Consider the following 20,265-nt stretch of genomic DNA (forward strand, 5'->3'; position numbering starts at 1 on the left):
AAGTTTATCTGGAAATGTAATAATTGTAATAATATAACTTTGAACACTTCGGAACACTTTGCAAACTCTTCTCTGGTGAAGAATGAATCTTGTTAACATGGATTATTTTACTGATGGAAATGAAAATGTCTGGTATACAGTGATTAAACAGATGCTGGTATATAACTGATGTCCACTGAGTTTGATGTCTCTGTCCTTCCGAACCAGCAACACCAGAGCCAGGGGAGGATCCTCGTGTCACAAGGGCAAAGTACTTCATACGTGATGAGTTTCTGGTACATTCATTAATGTCTAGTCACTTTTTTGTTGACCTTTTTGTGTAATAAACCAAGCATATTGTGAGACTGTAGTAGTACCAAATGTGTATAGAAGTCTCAGGCCAATATGCACACAGCCATATGTGATAATGAAACCCTTCTCTTCTGTGTGACCTTTTCAGAGGATCAGCACAGCCAGTGGAGACGGAAGGCACTATTGTTATCCCCATTTCACCTGCGCAGTGGACACTGAAAACATCCGACGCGTCTTCAACGACTGTCGAGACATCATTCAGAGGATGCACCTACGACAATATGAGCTCTTGTGATGGGAGTGGGAGGAGAGACTCTCAGTGTTCTGCCTATCCTTGATCAGTTAGTCCCCTCGTCAATCAACCAGCCCTCCCCTTCCATCCTGAAAAACAAACACCTTCTCCTGGGGACACTGTGTTTCAAAGTAAGAAAGTGACAGTGCAGCCACAGACTCCTAAACACAGTACTGTACCTGTAACAAGCTAGGACTGCTGAACACGCCACTGCACTTTGAAACTGTGCTCAGGTCTGCAATGTGCAATTCCTCTCTCATTTTCAGTGTCTCACATTCATTCTTTTACTTGGAAATATTCCTCACACACACACACACACACACACACACACACACACACACACACACACACACACACACACACACACACACACACACACACACAAACACAAACACACACACACACACAAACACACACACACACACACACACACACACACACACACAGTCTTGAGTTACTCTGGCAAGAGATGTCCTCGAGAGATGCAGTATGTACAGTACACTGAAGAAGGCTCTGGGAAGGAAAAATGAAGGAATGTAACCAATAAAGAAGCAGGTTGTGAGCACGTTCTGCCTGGGGATGGATGGATGCATGTAGAACTAAGTGTGACTCGGACACAAGACTGTCACATGACTTGCTTTTCTGGAATCAATGAGGAGAAAAATCTAAACATATAATACATGAATTCATGCATACAGTGAACATCACGCAGTGCAAAAAATCCAAGCTATATATATATATATACACATGTGTGTGTGTGTGTGTGTGTGTGTGTGTGTATGTATGTGTGTGTGTGTATATATATAAATATGATATATTCCTGTAATAACACAAGTCAACTTTTAAGTTTTTTAGTTCCCCATGTTGTGTGTTGGTGTACACTGTGTGTGCGATCTGCCTTTGTGCACCATTTAACCCTGTTTCTCCTGTTTCTACCTCCCAAATCACCCTGTCTGTTCTTCTTCTCCCTCCCTTCCCGCTGCTACCAGACTCCAGCTCACAAAACATGGAACTATTTTCAACACCTGGGGATTATAGACTGGCTTTATTTAACAAGGAAAGAATAACCACAACACACGGAAATAAAAAGTTGAGGGAGCAAAGGACAGACATGGCACGCACGCACGCACGCACACACACACACACACACACACACACACACACACACACACACACACACACACACACACACACACACACACACACACACACACACACACACACACCTTTGTCCTGCCCTCATCACATACCCCTACACATCCCTGTGTTATTCCCTGCCACCTCTCCTGTCTCCCAGCCTCTGAGCATTTATTTTACTGCTGGACTATTATTCTTGTACAGACTGTAAAATGTATTATTTTGTACAACTTTATGGAAGAAAAAAATACTTGTAGAAGATCCCTGTGCCTTGATCACGACTGTACTTGTAAAATGAGCTAAGATGTAATGTATGTTTCACTGCGCTGTACAGCTAGGCAGGCCTCAGCCGCCCCCCGTGCTGGTGCACCCTGGGTAGGGGTGGGGTGAGGGGACGAGGCTGCCATCTGTTGCTTAGTTACCATTTTCCCAGATTTGTTTGTCCGTTGATTCATTTGTTTTGCTTTACTTTCCTATGATTTTATATATAATAGAATTTTAGAAGAAAAATAAGCAGACATCCCATCCTAATGTTTTGTAGTAAAATATATTAAACCCTAACACAATTTCATATATATAAAATATATTTCAGATTGTATATTTTATATGTATGTTATTATCTATAGTATCTCCATTGTGAGCTCTCCCCAGATTTTCTTCGTTTTTTGTCACCAACATCGGCCTACATTTAATCTGGGTGTAATGGGAGGAGCTTATACTAATTTGTATTTCTTTTTTTAAGCTTTAACTCTTTTAAAGGAGAGGATAATATCAAAATGCAAAACATCGCTTGTTTCTACATAAACCAAATTATTTTTGCTTAAAAAAATAAGAAAAAATGTATTAGTGTTTGGTTCATTTTTAATTCTGCCTTGCAGAGGCTGAGTACCATTTATTTTTCGAAGCTACCATTTTCTGTCATGTCCATATTCACCAGACTGAGCCTCTTCTATTTCTGCAGGCTTGCCCTACTACCAGGTGACAACCAAGATGACCCTCTCTGTACTATAGAAAATGACAGTACACATTCAACCATATGACTATGCTCCGCCATGGCTCTGTGTTTTACAAATGCATAGTAGTATTTATGTATTTATTTGTCAACTTTTGCCAGATTTGAACATGAGAGTAGACTAAGCCTCACTCTTGCCTTTTTCAAATGGTGGTACTGTGACAGTGGTGGGAAACCAGATTTCAGCTATTTCGTTCATTTAGTATATTTATGTTGATGTCTCCTATGTTTTCCTAGCCCAACTCGCTGCAGCAATAAGTGAGTGTAATTTTAGCACCAAAAAACACCTGGCTTTTACATTTTTTACATTGAGTGTTTTCAATGTATGTTGCTTTTCCATGTGTCTAACACTTCCTGTACATTTTGTACAAAGACTTAAATTACGGCTGTAAAAGCAGAGTGTTACACTGTCTGAGTAAAGCACACACACACACACACACACACACACACACACACACACACACACACACACGGGGTGGGAGGCTTTGTTCGGGTACAACAACTGGATAGATCATGAGTTCAAGTTTCAACGTTTATTCGCCACGTGCACAGGAAACACGTGCACAGGAAACAACAGGTGTACAGTGACATTCTTGCCTTGAGAGCTCTTTCCTACAATGCAGTGATAATCAAAGTAAAAATTGAATAAAACATGAAAGTAAGAATAAAAACCACACAAGAACTACGATGAGAGTTAAAGAACATGAGAAGTACAGTGCATTCGGAAAGTATTCAGACCCCTTGAATTTTTCCACATTTTGTTACGTTACAGCCTTGTTCTAAAATGGATTAAATAAAATAAAAATCCTCATCGATCTACGCACAATAACCCATAATGACGAAGTGAAAACAGGTTTTTTAGACATTGTTGCAAATGTATTACAAATAAAAAAACAGATACCTTATTGACACAAGTATTCAGACCCTTTGCTATGAGACTCGAAATTGAGCTCAGGTGCATCCTGTTTCCATTGATCATCCTTGAGCTGTATCTACAACTTGATTGGAGTCCACCTGTGGTAAATTCAATTGATTGGACATAATTTAGAAAGGCACACACCTGTCTATATAAGGTCCCACAGTTGACAGTGTATGTCAGAGCAAAAACCAAGCCATGAGGTTGAAGGAATTGTCCGTAGAGCTCCGAGACAAGATTGTGTCGAGGCACAGATCTGGGGAAGGGTACCAAAACATTTCTGCAGCATTGAAGGTCCCCAAGAACACAGTGGCCTCCATCATTCTTAAATGCAAGAAGTTTGGAACCACCAAGACTCTTCCTAGAGTGGCCACTCGGCCAAACTGAGCAAACGGGGGAGAAGGGTCTTGGTCAGGGAGGTGAGCTCTGATAGAGTCCCAGAGTTCCTCTGTGCAGATAGGAGAACCTTCCAGAAGGACAACCATCTCTGCAGCACTCCAGCAATCAGGCCTATATGGTAATGGCCAGACGGAAGCCACTCCTCAGTAAAAGGCACATGACAGCCCGCTTGGAGTTTGCCAAAAGGCTCCTAAAGGACTCTCAGACCATGAGAAACAAGATTCTCTGGTCTGATAAAACTCTTTAGCCTGAATTCCAAGCGTCACATCTGGAGGAAACCTGGCACCATCCCTAAGGTGAAGCATGGTGGTGGCAGCATCATGCTGTGGGGATGTTTTTCAGAGGCAGGGACTGGGAGACTAGTCAGGATTGAGGAAAAGATTAATGGAGCAAAGTACAGAGATGCTTGATGAAAACCTGCTCTAGAGCGCTCAGGACCTCAGACTGGGGCGAAGGTTGACCTTCCAACAGGACAACGACCACAAGTACACAAGACAATGCAGGAGTGGCTTCGGAACAAGTCTCTAATGTCTTTGAGTGGCCCAGCCAGAACCTGATCGAACATCTCTGGAAAGACCTGAAAATAGCTGTGCTGCGACACTCCCCATCCAACCTGACAGAGCTTGAGAGGATCTGCAGAGAAGAATGGGAGAAACTCCCCAAATACAGGTGTGCCAAGCTTGTAGCGTCATTCCCAAGAAGACTCGAGGCTGTAATCGCTGCCAAAGGTGCTTCAACAAAGTACTAACTAAAGGGTCTGAATACTTATGTAAATGTGGTATTTCAGTGTTTTGTTTTTAATACATTTGCAAAAAATTCTAAAAACCTGTTTTTGCTTTGTCATTAAATCAAATCAAATCTAATTTTATTGGTCACATACACATGGTTAGCAGATGTTAATGCGAGTGTAGCGAAATGCTTGTGCTTCTAGTTCCGACAATGCAGTAATAACCAACGAGTAATCTAGCCTAACAATTTCACAACAACTACCTTATACACACAAGTGTAAAGGAATGAAGAATATGTACATAAAAATATATGAATGAGTGATGGTACAGAACGGCATAGGCAAGATGCAGTAGATGGTATAGAGTACAGTATATACATATGAGATGAGTAATGTAGGGTATGTAAACATTATATGAAGTGGCATTGTTTAAAGTGGCTAGTGATACATGTATTACATCAAGATGGCAAGATGCAGTAGATGGTATAGAGTACAGTATATACATATGAGATGAGTAATGTAGGGTATGTAAACATTATATGAAGTGGCATTGTTTAAAGTGGCTAGTGAGGTATGTGGGGTATTGTGTGTAGATTGATTAGGGGGAAAAACTATTTAAACAATTTGAGATTAAGGCTGTAACGTAACAAAATGTGGAAAAAGTCAAGATTTCTGAATACTTTCAGAATGCACTGTACGGGTCAGTGCCAGTACCTTACTGGAGTGGATGAGGTGGATTTATATGTAAAAAAAAAAAAAAAAATTTAAAAGGTGACCGGTAGTGGAATGAACAGTGGGCTCCAAAAGTATTGTGACACTTCTGTTTTTGTTTTGGCTCTTTTGAAATGATACGAACAATGACTATGGTTAAAGTGCAGACTGTCAGCTTTCATTATTTTCACCCTCATTGGGTCAACCGTTTAGAATCTACAGCACTTTTTGTACATAGTCTAGATTTTAGGGGACCAAAAGTATTGAGACAAATTCACATAGATGTGTAGTAAAAAGTGTAATATTTGGTCCCATACTCATAGCACACAATGACTACACCAAGCTTGTGACTCTACAAATGTGTTGGATGCATTTGCTGTTTGTTTTTGTTGAGTTTCAGAAATGAATGGTAAATAATGTATTGTGTCATTTTGGAGTCACTTTTATTGTAAATAAGAATAGAATATGTTTCTAAACACTATTACATTAATGTGGATGCTACTATGATTACTGATAATTCTGAATTAATCGTGAATAATGATGGGTGAGAAAGTTACGGACGCACAAATATCATACCCCCAAGACACACTAACCTCTCACCATTACAATAACAGGAGAGGGTAGCATTTTTTTTTGGGGGGGGGGGTATATGATACACTAGATGATACACTAGATACAAAAGTATGTGGACACCTGCTCGTCGACCATCTCATTCTAAAATCATGGGCATTAATATGGAGTTGGTCCCCCTTTGCTGCTATAACAGCCTCCATTCTTCTGGGAAGGCTTTCCAGTAGATGTTGGAACATTGCTGCAGGGACTTGCTTCCATTCAGCCACAAGAGCATTAGTGAGGTCGGGCACTGATGTTGGGCGATTAGGCCTGGCTCGCAGTCGGGAATCCAATTAATTCCAAAGGTGTTCAATGGGGTTGAGGTCAGGGCTCTGTGCAGGCCAGTGAAGTTCTTCAACACCGATCTCGACAAACCATTTCTGTATGGACCTCGCTTTTTGCACGGGGACATTGTCATGCTGAAACAGGAAAGGACCTTGCCAAAACTGTTGCAACAAAGTTGGAAGTACAGAATCGTCTAGAATGTCATTGTATGCTGTAGTATTAAGATGTCCCTTCATTGGAACTAAGGGGCCTAGCCTGAACGATGAAAAACAGCCCCAGTCCATTATTGCTCCACCAAACTTTACAGTTGGCACTATGCATTCGGGCAGGTAGTGTTCTCCTGGCAGGAGCATAAAGCTCCTGCCAAACTCAGATTTTTGTTTGTTGGACTGCCAGATGGTGAAGTGTGATTCATCACTCCAGAGAACGTGTTAGCGGCGAGCTTTACGCCACTCCAGCCGACGCTTGGCATTGCGCATGATGATCTTAGGCTTGTGTGTGGCTGCTCGGCCTTGGAAACCCATTTCATGAAGCTCCTGATAAACAGTTACTGTGCTAACGTTGCTTCCAGAGTAAGTTTGGAACTGTGAGTGTTGCATTCAACGACAGACGATTTTTACGCTCTTCAGCACTGCTCTTCCATTCTGTGAGCTTGTGTGGCCTACCACTTCACGGTGGAGCCATTGTTGCTCCGAGACATTTCCACTTCACAATAAGAGCATTTACAGTTGACCATGACAGTTCTAGCAGGGAAGAAATTTGACAAACTGACTTGTTAAGGTGAAATCTTAGCACGGTACCAAGTTGAAAGTCACTGAGCTCTTCATTACGGGACATTCTACTGCCAATGTTATCTATGGAGATTGCATGGCTGTGAGCTCGATTTTATACACCTATCAGCAACAGGTGGCTGAAATAGCCGAAGCCACAAATTTGAAGGACTGTCCACATACTTGTATTCCACATAGTGAATGTATGCCACTAACTTGCTCACTCGTCATTATTCATTCAGCATTATCCGTAATCATGGTATCATCCACATTAATGTATCAGTGTTTAGAAATATATTCTATTCTTATTAACAATAAAAGTGACTCTAAAATGACACAATACATTATTTACCATTCATTTCTATTGGGCACAGCAAATGTATCAAACATTTCTAGTCACAAGCTTGATGTAGTCATTGCGAACTACGGGACCAAATACCTAACTTTTTACAACTTCAATACAAATATAAGTGAATTTGTCCAAATACTTTTGGTCCCCTAAAATGGGGGGACTATAAACTAAAAGTGTTGTAATTTGTAAACAGTTTACTCGATATGGAGGAAACACCCTCATATTAAAGCAGACAGACAATCTGCACTTTAACCTCATAGTCATTGTATAATTTCAAATCCAATGGTAATATACACATGCAAACAGGAGTAATAGTGACCAGTAGCTGGATACATACTAATCGTAATGGAATAATAAATCTAATCACATTTTAGACAACACTCTTTTCCAGAGCAACTTACAGTAGAGAGTGTGTAACAGTATAACTTTACCCCGTCCCCTCGCCGACACGGGCGCGAACCTGGGACCTTCTGCACACATCAACAACGGTCGCCCCCGAAGCATCGTTACCCATCGCTCCACAAAGGCCGCGGCCCTTGCAGAGCAAGGGGCAACCCTACTTAATGTCTCAGAGCAAGTGACGTAACTGATTGAAATGCTACTAGCGCGTACCCGCTAACTAGCTAGCCATTTCACATCCGTTACAAGTGTGTCAGGACCCGGTGCGAGAAACATTCACTAATAAATCGTCAGAACCCAGAAGATGAGGCAGACACAGCAGTACTAAAGATGGTGGTTTAATAAAAGAACAAGATCTTCAGGCAAAGAATATAAATCCACAATGTCCAAAATAAAGCCAAAAGGCAAAAAATGGATATCTTCCAAAATACAAAGAAAATCCACAAAGTGTTAAGAACAGCAAGGGAAAAAACAAACCTCAAAAGACTAATCCAAAATACACAAGAACAAAACCAGAGAACCTCTGGAAAATCCAACAAGAGAAAATATATGTTCACAACAAGGCTTGGGCTGGGGCTGGGTGCTAACATACAAACACTGAGCAAAGAACTGAGGAACACACAGGGTTTAAATACTAACAAGGGAACGACATACAGGTGCAAATAATAATTAGAGCAAGGAAAAAACAAAAGGTTCAAAAAAGGTGCAATGGGGACATCTAGTGACCAAAACCAGAACAGTCCTGGCCAAAACCTGACAGAATCCCCCTCCTAGTAACGGCTCCTGACGTTCCTACTAGCCTTCTCAGGGTGGAGGGCCCTGAACTGACGAATGAGGTCAGGGTCCAGTATGTCCTTGGCAGGAACCCAGGAGCGCTCCTCGGGACCGTAGCCTTCCCAGTCCACCAGATACTGCCAGGACCGCTGCACCCGGCGGGAGTCCAGTATCCGGTGGACGGTATAAGCCGACTGGCCTCTGATGATACGGGGCGGAGGGGGAGGTCTGCCTGCCGGGATAAGGGGAGAAAAAACAGGTTTTAATAAAGAAATGTGAAATGTGGGATTGATCTTAAGGGATCTGGGTAAGTGCAGGCGAAAAGTAACGGGATTGACTCTCCTGGCAATCTTAAAGGGACCGATGAATCTCTGAGACAGCTTGCGAGACTCCACCCGTAGCGGTAAGTTTTTTGTTGAGAGCCATACTCTCTGGCCGGGGTACAGGGTAGGACCGGGACGGCGACGTCTGTTGGCTTGTCGTTGGTACTGCTGTGAGGAACGCAGAAGATTAAGACGGGCCTTCTTCCACGTAAGCCGACAGCGTTTGATGAACCTCGAGGCTGAAGGCACTCTGACTTCTGCCTCCTGGTCCGGGAACAATAGAGGAGCATAGCCAAACTGACACTCGTGCGGGGATATACCAGTGGAGGAGGAGCACAAGGTGTTGTGCGCGTACTCGGCCCAAACAATGAAGGATGACCATGTGGACGGGTTGTTGGAAACCATACATCTGAGGGTGGTTTCCAGCTCCTGATTCATCCTCTCAGTTTGGCCGTTGGACTCCGGATGGTACCCTGAAGATAAACTGGCCGTGGCCCCTATGAGTTGGCAGAAGGCCTTCCAAAACCTTGAAGCGAACTGGGGACCTCTGTCGGAAACCATATCTTGCGGGATGCCAAAGACTCGGAACACATGGTTAATCACCAACTCAGCTGTTTCCTTGGCAGAAGGTAATTTGGTCAAGGGAACAAACCTGGCCGCCTTAGAAAACCTGTCGATGATGACTAGGATAGTAATATTACCATGGGACGGAGGAAGGCCAGTAATAAAGTCCAACGAGATATGGGACCAGGGTCGGTGGGGAATAGATAAAGGATGAAGGAGTCCTTGAGGGCGGAGGTGAGAAGATTTGCCCTGGCAACACACGGAACAGGCCTTGACGAAAGTGGCAACGCCTTCTTTTATGGTGGGCCACCAGAACTTACGCTGAATGAACTCCAAGGTGCGACCTACGCCCGGGTGACAGGTGAGGCGAGAGGAGTGCCCCCACAGAAGGACTTGGGATCTTGCTGCCTTGGGAACAAACAACCGATTGGCAGGACCTCCTTTAGGACCCGGTTCGATGGCTTGAGCTTGTCTCACGGTATCCTCAACTTGCCACGAGATTGGAGCCACGATCTTAGCGGCAGGATGAACAGTCATGTCAGTATCTTCTCGAATGGCAGGAGAGTAGACTCGTGACAAGGCATCCGGTTTGAGATTCGACCCGGGTCTATAGGTGAGGATAAACTGGAATCGGCTGAAGAAAAGAGACCATTGAGCTTGTCTGGAGTTCAACCGCTTCACCTGCTGGATATACTCCAGATTTTTGTGGTCCGTAAGCACTTGAAACGGTTGAGAAGCCCCCTCGAGCCAGTGTCTCCATTCCTTCAATGCCATCTTAACCGCTAGGAGTTCACGATCCCCCACATCGTAATTCCTCTCGGCCGGGGTAAGCCGGTGAGGAAGGCGCAAGGCCTCTTGTCTTCACCCCTCTGAGACAGGACAGCTCCAACACCAACCTCTGATGCGTCTACCTCCACCACAAAAGGTTCATCCGCCGTCGGTAGTGTCAGGATGGGAGCAGAGAGGATGCGCTGCTTGAGTCCTTGGAAGGCCGTCTCAGCTTCTCTTCCCCACAGAAACCTTGTGTTGCCACCCTTGGTTAAAGCTGAGAGAGGGGCTGCCACCGAGCTGAAGTTCTTGATGAACTTGCGGTAGAAGTTAGTGAAGCCCAGGAAACGCTGAACTTCCTTAACGGACTTGGGGGTGGGCCAATCCGCTACCGCCCCTACCTTCTTGGGGTCCATCTGGACTCGACCGGGTTCCACTACAAATCCCAGGAATTGTACTCGAGAGGAATGGAATTCACACTTTTCCGGCTTAACGTACAAATGGCTGTGTAGGAGGCGTTTGAGCACTTGTCTGACATGCTTAGTGTGTTCTTGAAGGGAGCTCGAAAAGATGAGGATGTCATCCAAGTAAACAAACACGAAAATGTTAAGCATATCCCTAAGCACATCGTTTCTGAGCGCTTGGAACACAGCCGGGGCGTTGGTCAGGCCGAAGGGCATCACCAAGTATTCGTAGTGACCAGTAGGCGTGTTGAAAGCGGTCTTCCACTCGTCACCGGGTTTGATCCGCACAAGATGGTATGCGTTCCGCAGGTCAAGCTTAGTGAAGACCACTGCTTCCTGGAGCAGCTCAAAGGCTGTGGCCATAAGGGGTAGCGGGTAGCGGTTACGAACGGTTATGGCATTAAGTCCTCGGTAGTCGATGCAAGGACGTAATCCCCCGTCTTTTTTAGCCACAAAGAAAAACCCTGCTCCCGCCGGCGAGGTGGATGGACGCATGAGGCCTGCTGCCAGAGCGTCCTTGATGTAGGTATCCATAGCCGCTCGTTCGGGAGGAGATAGGGAAAAGATCCGACCCCTGGGGGGACAGGTGCCCGGAAACAGGTCGATGGGGCAATCGTAAGGTCTATGGGGTGGTAGTTTGGTGGCCCTCTGTTTGCTAAAAAACGGTTTGAGGTCATGGTAACACTCGGGAACTCGGGACAGGTCGATGGATTCTAGAGACTCAGGAGGGGAACTCGGGGAACTTGGGAAGATACAAGTGGCTTGGCACGTAGGACCCCACTGCTTGATAGTGCCCACAGACCAGTCGATGTGAGGGTTATGGCTGTGAAGCCAGGGGTATCCAAGGACGAGAGGGAACTCGGAACACGAGGTCAGATGAAAGTTCATCACTTCCTGGTGTTGGGAAACTGAAAGTCGCAAGGGGGTAGTGACACGAGTGACAAGTCCAGATCCCAAAGGGCTTCCATCCAGCGTAGTAACCCTTATGGGGTCACTTAGAGGTTCAGAGGGAACGCCATTCTCCTTCGCCCAGACACCATTCATGAAGTTACCTGCGGCTCCAGAGTCTACCAAGGTTTGAAGGGGAAGCTCGTGGTTGTCCCAGGAAAGGGTAACTGGAATGAGCAGGCGGGAGTTGGACGGATGGGAGGAGGTTATGTTTCCCGTTACAGTCCTCCCAGGCCTGCACGGGAGAGTGCGTTTTCCCTGGAGCCCGGGACACGTGGAGAGGAAATGGCCCGGTTTGCCGCAATATAGACAGCGTCGCTCCCTCATCCGGCGGTCTCTCTCAGCCTGGGAGATGCGTCCAACCTGCATGGGTTCCGGTGGAGTCAGCGAGGATAAAGGTGGAGACTCGGAGCTGGGACCGATAGGAGCTAGGGTGAGAGATCTACGGTTGAGCTCTCTCTCTCTCTCAGACGCTGGTCTATGCGTGAAGCCAACTTGATCAGGGACTCGAGGTTGTCCGGTGGTTCCCGAGTGACCAGTTCATCTTGGATGGTGTCGGAAAGACCCTTCAAAAAGCACACTGTGAGCGCCTCGTCGTTCCAGCCACTCCCTGCTGCCACCGTGCAGAACTGGATGGCATAGTCCGTCACGCTGCGCCGACCTTGGCGGAGAGTCAGGAGCTGTTTGGCTGAGTCAGGACCGCTGGTAGGACCTTGAAACACTCGCTTGAATTCTTCAGCAAAGGTAGAGTAGCTGGCACAGCAGGGACTTTGGGCATCCCACACAGCAGTAGCCCAGGCTAGGGCTTTTTCCGACAGCAGGGTGATGATATATGCTATCTTGGACCGGTCGGTGGGAAACGACGAGGGTTGCAGCTCGAAGGAGAGAGAACATTGGGTGAAAAACCCCTTACAAACACTCGGATCACCTGAGAACCGTTGGGGAGGCGGCAGACGAGGTTCAGCCAGGGGGTTAACTGCCACGGGCACTAGAATCTGATGAACTGGAGCAGAAGCGGTTGCAGGGGAAAGTTGATCAGAAATCTGCTTTATGGAAGTCATCATCTCCGACAGAAGTTGAGAATGTCCAGCCATTAAGGCCTCTTGCTGAACCAGAGCAGCTTCGTGACGTTGGACAGTCCCCTCGTGGTGGGACAGCATGGGAAAGAAGTCCTGGGTACTGGCTGCCTCTGGGTTCATATTAATGGCTCAGTGTTTCTGTCAGGACCCGGTGCGAGAAACAGTCACTAATAAATCGGCAGAACCCAGAAGATGAGGCAGACACAGCAGTACTAAAGATGGTGGTTTAATAAAAGAACAAGATCTTCAGGCAAAGAATATAAATCCACAATGTCCAAAATAAAGCCAAAAGGCAAAAAATGGATATCTTCCAAAATACAAAGAAAATCCACAAAGTGGTAAGAACAGCAAGGGAAAAAACAAACCTCAAAAACTAATCCAAAATACACAAGAACAAAACCAGAGAACCTCTGGAAAATCCAACAAGAGAAAATATATGTTCACAACAAGGCTGGGGCTGGGTGCTAACATACAAACACTGAGCAAAGAACTGAGGAACACACAGGGTTTAAATACTAACAAGGGAACGACATACAGGTGCAAACAATAATTAGAGCAAGGAAAAAACAAAAGGTTCAAAAAAGGTGCAATGGGGACATCTAGTGACCAAAACCAGAACAGTCCTGGCCAAAACCTGACAAAGTGCATACATTTTCATACTGGTCCCCTGTGGGAATGGAAGCCACAACCCTGGCATTGCAAGCACCATGCTCTACCAGCTGAGCCACACAGAACCCAATAATCATTTTAGCAGCAGCGTAGGTTGTGACTGAGTGGGTAGAGACCTGTGGATGGTCATAGAGTCTGTGTGAGAGGGAGTAGTTGTTAGCCATTTTTTAAACCTCTATTTAACTAGGCAAGTCAGTTAAGAACAAATTATTATTTTCAATGATGGCCAAGGAACAGTGGGTTAACTGCCTTGTTCAGGGGCAGAACAACAGATTTTTACCTTGTTAGTTCAGGGATTCAATCTTGCAACCTTTCAGTTACTAGTCCAACACTCTAGCCACTAGGCAACCTGCCACCCCACAACATTTAACAGTCTTAACGCCAAGGGATAGTCTGTTTTGTCTGAGCCTTGATGCACAGGTACCTCCTGCCGGACAGGAGCATGGAGAACTGTCCATGTCTTGGGTGGTTGGAGTCTTTGGCTATTGTTGGGGCCATTCTCCGACATCGCCTGGCATGTACGTCCTGGATGGATGGGAGATAGCCCAGTGATGCGCTGGGCGGTCCGCACCACCCTCTGTAGAGCTTTCCAGTCGCAGGTGGTGCAGTTGCCATACCTGACGGTGATACAACCAGTCAGGATGCTCTCAATGGTGCAGCTCAATCCCCCTGTTTCCTGTAGTCCACGATCAGCTCCTTGGTCATCCTGACGTTGAGGGAGAGAATGTTGTCCTGGCACCACACTGACAGTTATCTGACCTTCACCCCGTAGGCTGTCTCATCGCTGTTGGTGATCAGGCCTACCACCATCGTGTCGTCAGCAAACTTGATGGAGTTGGAGTCGTGCGTGGCCACACACTTGTGGGAAAAAAAGGAGTACAGGAGGATGCTAAGCACACAACCCTGTGGTCAGCATGGCAGAGGTGTTGTTGCCTATTCTCAACACCCACGGTTGGCCAGTCAGGAAGTCCAGGATCCAGTTGCAGAGGGAGGTGTTCAGTCCCAGGGTCCCAAGCTTGGTGACGAGCTTGGAGGGCACTATGGTGTTGAATGCTGAGCAGGGAGCTTCCTGGTTACGTCGCTTAAACTTATTCAATTATTTTAGTTCTGAAAACCTAGAAGGGCTAGTGGCGAGCGGTTGTTTTTGGACAGTCTCTGAGACTAAGGCTCTCTATAGCTTTAAGGTCTCCGGAATTAATGTTGTATAGATGATCATCAATGGTGTGAGGCAGTCATCATCTGTTTGTCCAATCAGCTGTCAGCTTCGAAACAGGATCCGCAAACCTTGCATGTTGCCACAGTTTCATAAGATGGAACATTTATTCAGTATCCTGACCTATTATAACTTTTAAAACGTAACTCCGTAGAAGATGAAAGTAGTCTTATTACTCACCTGGTAATTACTTAAACAAAGAATATCACAGAGATTTGATCAGCTGAATAGTATTGCATTACTAGGCCAAGATTGTATCTAAAGAGACTTCATTCCCTGGTCTCCTTTTCTTCATCTACGCTGATTTCAAAGAAATGTAGAGGTCACAGCGAATACCAGGTAGGCACTAGGCAGGTATCCAACACAATATGTTCACCTGTGTTCAGATTAATGCAGATGAACGAGATGGATGGATTTTAAACTATTGACATTCATCCCAGGTCATGTGTAAAGAATTATTTAGAAGTCCGGTAATCGCCGTCCATGCCACTGAGTCAAAGACAGTACAGTTAGAATGCAGTCACAAAGACCTTACTGTCACAATTAGATATTTCACCGGATGTATAAATGTGAATGTGTGATGAGATGAGAGGAAGCTCAGTGGCTGTCAGTGAGAGAAGATGGAGCGAGATGGATTTTGGCAGACTTTCTGCAAATTTTCTCATCAATGAAACATTTCATCTCAATACAGTTTTCCGTTTCCAAAACAAGAGTCTGTTATGAACAGAGTGGACAAAGCTTGATAGACTTTACCCTTTGCCAAAGTAAAAAAAAAAAAACGTTCTTTATAAGCATTGCAAGGGCGAATTTAGGTAATGCACACGCGCACTTCACAGAGTAGTCGTTCACAAACGGAAATATGCAAATTATGCTAGAACGCGCCAATAGGATCTCGCTAACTCGTGCTTGGCTCTGCCCACCTCCTTGCTTGTCATGCACACTATGATTTTTATGCTCCCACTGGAAACGATATGCTCTGTCTCTGGTCTATCTTGAGTTAGTTATAAAAAATATTTGGTATAGTATGAAGATAGGCTAAAACTGATTCTCGAATAGAAATCCCCGATCACACTTGTAGGCGATGTTGGCTAGCAAAGCTCATGCGTAGAAACACGTCAAAAGGTCTCTCGCGCCGAACTGCGCATGTGCATGCCTTCAAATCGAAGGCAGTCTTTCGACAGCTGTATTTTACGAAAATGAAAACGTGTCAGTTTGTCATTTTCACGAGGTTGGAGTAATATGTTCAACTACTTAAGGCATTGGCTCGAATCTAGGTTGTGCCTTTAGATTTCGCGAAAATTAACAACCAAGGAAGAATTGTTCACTTCTGTCATTGACTTCTCACACTCCAAACCCCAGTGTGGTCTGTTTTAGTAAGCTTTCCCGGAAGTCTCGCGATGTTGCGCCTCTGGGTTTAGAAATTCTGTGACTGCGGTATAATAAGAACCAGTGGTGGAAAAAGTACCCAATTGTCATACTTCAGTAAAAGTAAAGATACCTTAATAGGAAATGAATCAAGTAAAAGTGAAAGTCACCCAGTAAAATACTACTTGAGTAAAAGTCGAAAAGTATTTGGTTTTAAATATACTTAAGTATCAAAAGTAAATGTAATTGCTAAAATATATTTAAGTATCAAAAGTGAAAGTATAAATAATTTCACATTTCTTATATTAAGCAAACCAGACAGCACCATTTGCTTGTTTTTTAAAATGTATTTACGGATAGCCAGGGGCACACTCCAACACTTAGAAATAATTTACAAACGAAGCAGATCAGAGGCAATACTTATGACCATGTTCTCTTGCTAAGTGCGTGAATTTGACAATTTTCCTGTCCTGCCAATCATTCAAAATGTAATGAGTACTTTTGGGTGTCAGGGATGTATGGAGTAAAAAGTACATTAGTTTATTTAGGAATGTAGTGAAGTAAAAGTTGTCAAAAATATAAATAGTAATTTAAAGTACAGATACCCCCCAAAACTACTTAAGTAGTACTTTAAAGTATTTTTACTTAAGTACTTTACACCACTGATAAGAATTGTCCATGCATTGGCGCGCTTCACGCTTCACGCCCTCCCAGGCGACAGTAGCGTGCTGCCCAGGATTAGCGTCACGGCAGCAGCATTAGCGTTTCTGCAGCAACATTAAAAATTCCGGTTTTCCCTTCAAAATAAAAATCTGCGATAAAACGCTATGTGTACGATACGAAATCAATCATTTTTTGCAGCTTTGCATAGTGTATAATGGAACAATTATGTTACAAAAATCTAAACTAAAGATAATTACTACTTGATATATAATCTATAGGTTTCACATGACTGGGCAGGGGCGCAGCCATGGGTGGGCCTGGGAGGGCATAGGCCCACCCAATTGGCAGCCAGACCCAGCCAATCAGAATATGTTTTCCCCCACAAAAGTGCTTTATTACAGACAGAAATACTCCTCAGTTTCATCAGCTCTCCGGTTGGCTGGTCTCCGAAGATCTCGCAGGTGAAGAAGGCGGATGTGGAGGTCCTGGGCTGACGTGGTTACACGTGGTCTGTGGTTGTAAGGCCAGTTGGACGTATTGCCAAATTCTCTAAAATGACGTTGGAGGCAGTTTATGGTAGAGAAATTAACATTAAATTAGTCAGTACGCTAATTGCATGCTCCTTCAAAACTTGAGATGTCTGTGGCATTGTGTTGTGTGACAAAACTGCACATTTTAGAGTGACCTTTGATTGTCCCCAGCACAAGGTGCACATGTTTAATGATCATACTGTTTAAAACCTGTTGAGGACAGAGGGCGCTGTTTTTACTTTGGGGGAAATGGGAAATGCCTATAAATGGGCATGATACATATTAGTATACATGCACGTCATACACCTTCCCCTGGATGTCAAGAGGCGGTGAGAGAAGAAATGGAGTGTTTATCTTGGTCTGAAGTGGAATAAATCCTCTTGGAATGACGTGTCACCCATTTCCTGTTTCAGGAAGGCGCGAGAAGGAACCGGGGATTGCCTTATGAAAAGCTTTCGTTATAGGCGACTACTATCTCCGGCTTTGATTTTATTTGATACATGTGACCATATCATCGTAAAGTATATTTTTTCAATATAGTATAATCAGATTATTGAATTTTTTTTGGGAGTTTTGCCGTGTTCCGTTCTCTTCCGTTTGTTGACATGGAGAGATTCGTGCCACTTGGCTAGTGTGCTTGCTAAATCGAGAGGGAAAGAGGCCGTTCTAAATCCAAAACAACGATTGTTCTTGACAAAGGACCCCTTCTCCAACATTCTGATGAAAGATCAGCAAAAGAAGGAAACATTTTATGATGCTATTTCATATATCTGTCGTACATGTGAACTAGTCATTGGCGCCCAGCTTTTGGGTACTCTCTAACTATACCGAAGCTGTATGTCGTAATGAAGTTATTTTTTGAATTCTAACACGGCGATTTCATTAAGAACTAATGTATCTATCATTTCCTATACAACATGTATTTTTTAGTTATGTTTATGAATAGCTATTTGGTCAGAATATGTGTGTCAGAAAAAGTGTCAGAAAAATATCCGGACGTTGTGGGAAAAAGTAGCTACGTTAGCACAATGTATAACCACTGATTTCAGCTCTAAATATGCACATTTTCGAACAAAACATAGGTGTATGTATAACCTGATGTTATAGGACTGTCATCTGATGAAGCATATCAAGGTTAGTCAAAAATTATATATCTTTTGCTTGTTTGTTACGATCGCTAACTTTTGCTACTGGGAAATGGCTTGTGTTTCTGGCTATTGTGGTAAGCTAATATAACGCTTTATTGTGTTTTCGCTGTAAAACACTTAATAAATCAGAAATATTGGCTGAAATCACAAGATGCCTGTCTTTCATTTGCTGTACACTATGTATTTTTCAGAAATGTTTTATGATGAGTAATTAGGTATTTGACGTTGGTGTCTGTAATTATTATGGCTGCTTTCGGTGCAATTTCTGATTGTAGCTGCAATGTAAACTATGATTTATACCTGAAATATGCACATTTTTCGAACAAAACATAGATTTATTGTATAACATGTTATAAGACTGTCATCTGATGAAGTTGTTTCTTGGTTAGTTTGGTTGGTTCTTGGTTAGTTAGGTTGGCTTTGTGCATGCTACCTGTGCTGTGAAAAATGTCTGTCCTTTTTTGTATTTGGAGGTGAGCTAACATAAATATACGTGCTGTTTTCGCTGTAAAACATTTTAAAAATCGGACATGTTGGCTGGATTCACAAGATGTGTACCTTTCATTTGCTGTATTGGACTTGTTAATGTGTGAAAGTTAAATATTTCTAAAAAATACATTTTGAATTTCGCGCTCTGCCTTTTCAGTGGAATGTGGGAGGAGTTCCGCTGGCGGAACGCCAGAGCAGTACAGGTTAATCAGCTTCTTGAAATGCCACACCTGTCAGGTGGATGGATCATCTTGGCAAAGGAGAAATGCTCACTAACAGGGAGTAAGAACATTTCTGCACAACATTTTTGTGCATATGGAACATTTCTGGGATCTTTTATTTCAACTCATGAAACATGGAACCAACACTTTACATGATGCGTTTATATTTTTGTTCAGTATATATAGACAGTATGGACAGTATATGAATAGAAAAGGTGTGTACAGCAGTAGTTATATAGGATGAGCCATGACTAGAATACAGTATGTAAACATTATGAAAGTGACCAGTGTTCAATGACTCTATGAACATAGAACAAAGCAGTATCTAAGGTGCAGGCTAGTGGTAGCCGGCTAGTAACAGTTACTAAGGTTCAGGGCAGGGCATTGGGCGGAGGCCGGCTAATGGTGAGTGTTTAACACTCTGATGGCCTGGACATAAAAGCTGTTTATCAGTCTCTCGGTCCCAGCTTTGATGCACCTGTACTGTCTCCTCCTTCTAGATGGTTAGCGGGGTGAACAGGTCATGGCTCGGGTGGCTTAGCCAAATTTCTTTAGCCTCCTGAGGTTAAAGAGACGCTGCTGCGCCTTCACCACACTGTTTGTGTGAAGGGACCATTTCAGGTCATCAGTGATGTGCACACAGAGGAACTTGAAGCTTTTGACCCTCTCCACTGCGATTCTACAGACCTTACTGAGGTCTTCCCCGCCCCACTTTTACATTGGCACAAAGAATCGTTTTTCCTGTACAGTGCTATATTTGTACCGTATAGTGCCCAGGCACCCCATTTTAAGCTGTTTGACCACAGTAAAAGGCCAGCAACACTCAGTATTATTCAGAGCCTCATGAAATGACACTTTATAAATATTCTACAGACCCTACTGAGTACTACTCCCTACCCTTCTTTTACATTGGCACAAGGAAACAATTGCATTGGGGGCATTTTGTTTTTTACAATGGAACATGTTTTAAAATCCAGATTTAATGCAAATGTCACTTAAATATGAACAAATATGAATCATCGTTACTGTTTAGACAATTATTTTACATACATCACGAATAAATATAGGTTGAACATATTCTACTATTACGTAGGGACTTTTATTTGGAATGTTTCACAAATTGCGTGACCCGGAAGTACTTTTT

The 20,265-nt window shown here is 43.8% G+C and overlaps 1 pseudogene; it reads left to right on the forward strand.

The window, feature by feature from the left end:
• The window catches only part of LOC129851394 (guanine nucleotide-binding protein G(s) subunit alpha-like), a 56,108-nt pseudogene extending 50,204 nt beyond the window's left edge, over positions 1 to 5,904 (forward strand).
• The last annotated feature ends 14,361 nt before the right edge of the window (positions 5,905 to 20,265 follow it).

This window comes from Salvelinus fontinalis, chromosome 3 (assembly GCF_029448725.1).
Source record: "Salvelinus fontinalis isolate EN_2023a chromosome 3, ASM2944872v1, whole genome shotgun sequence".
Taxonomy (NCBI): Eukaryota; Metazoa; Chordata; class Actinopteri; order Salmoniformes; family Salmonidae; genus Salvelinus; species Salvelinus fontinalis.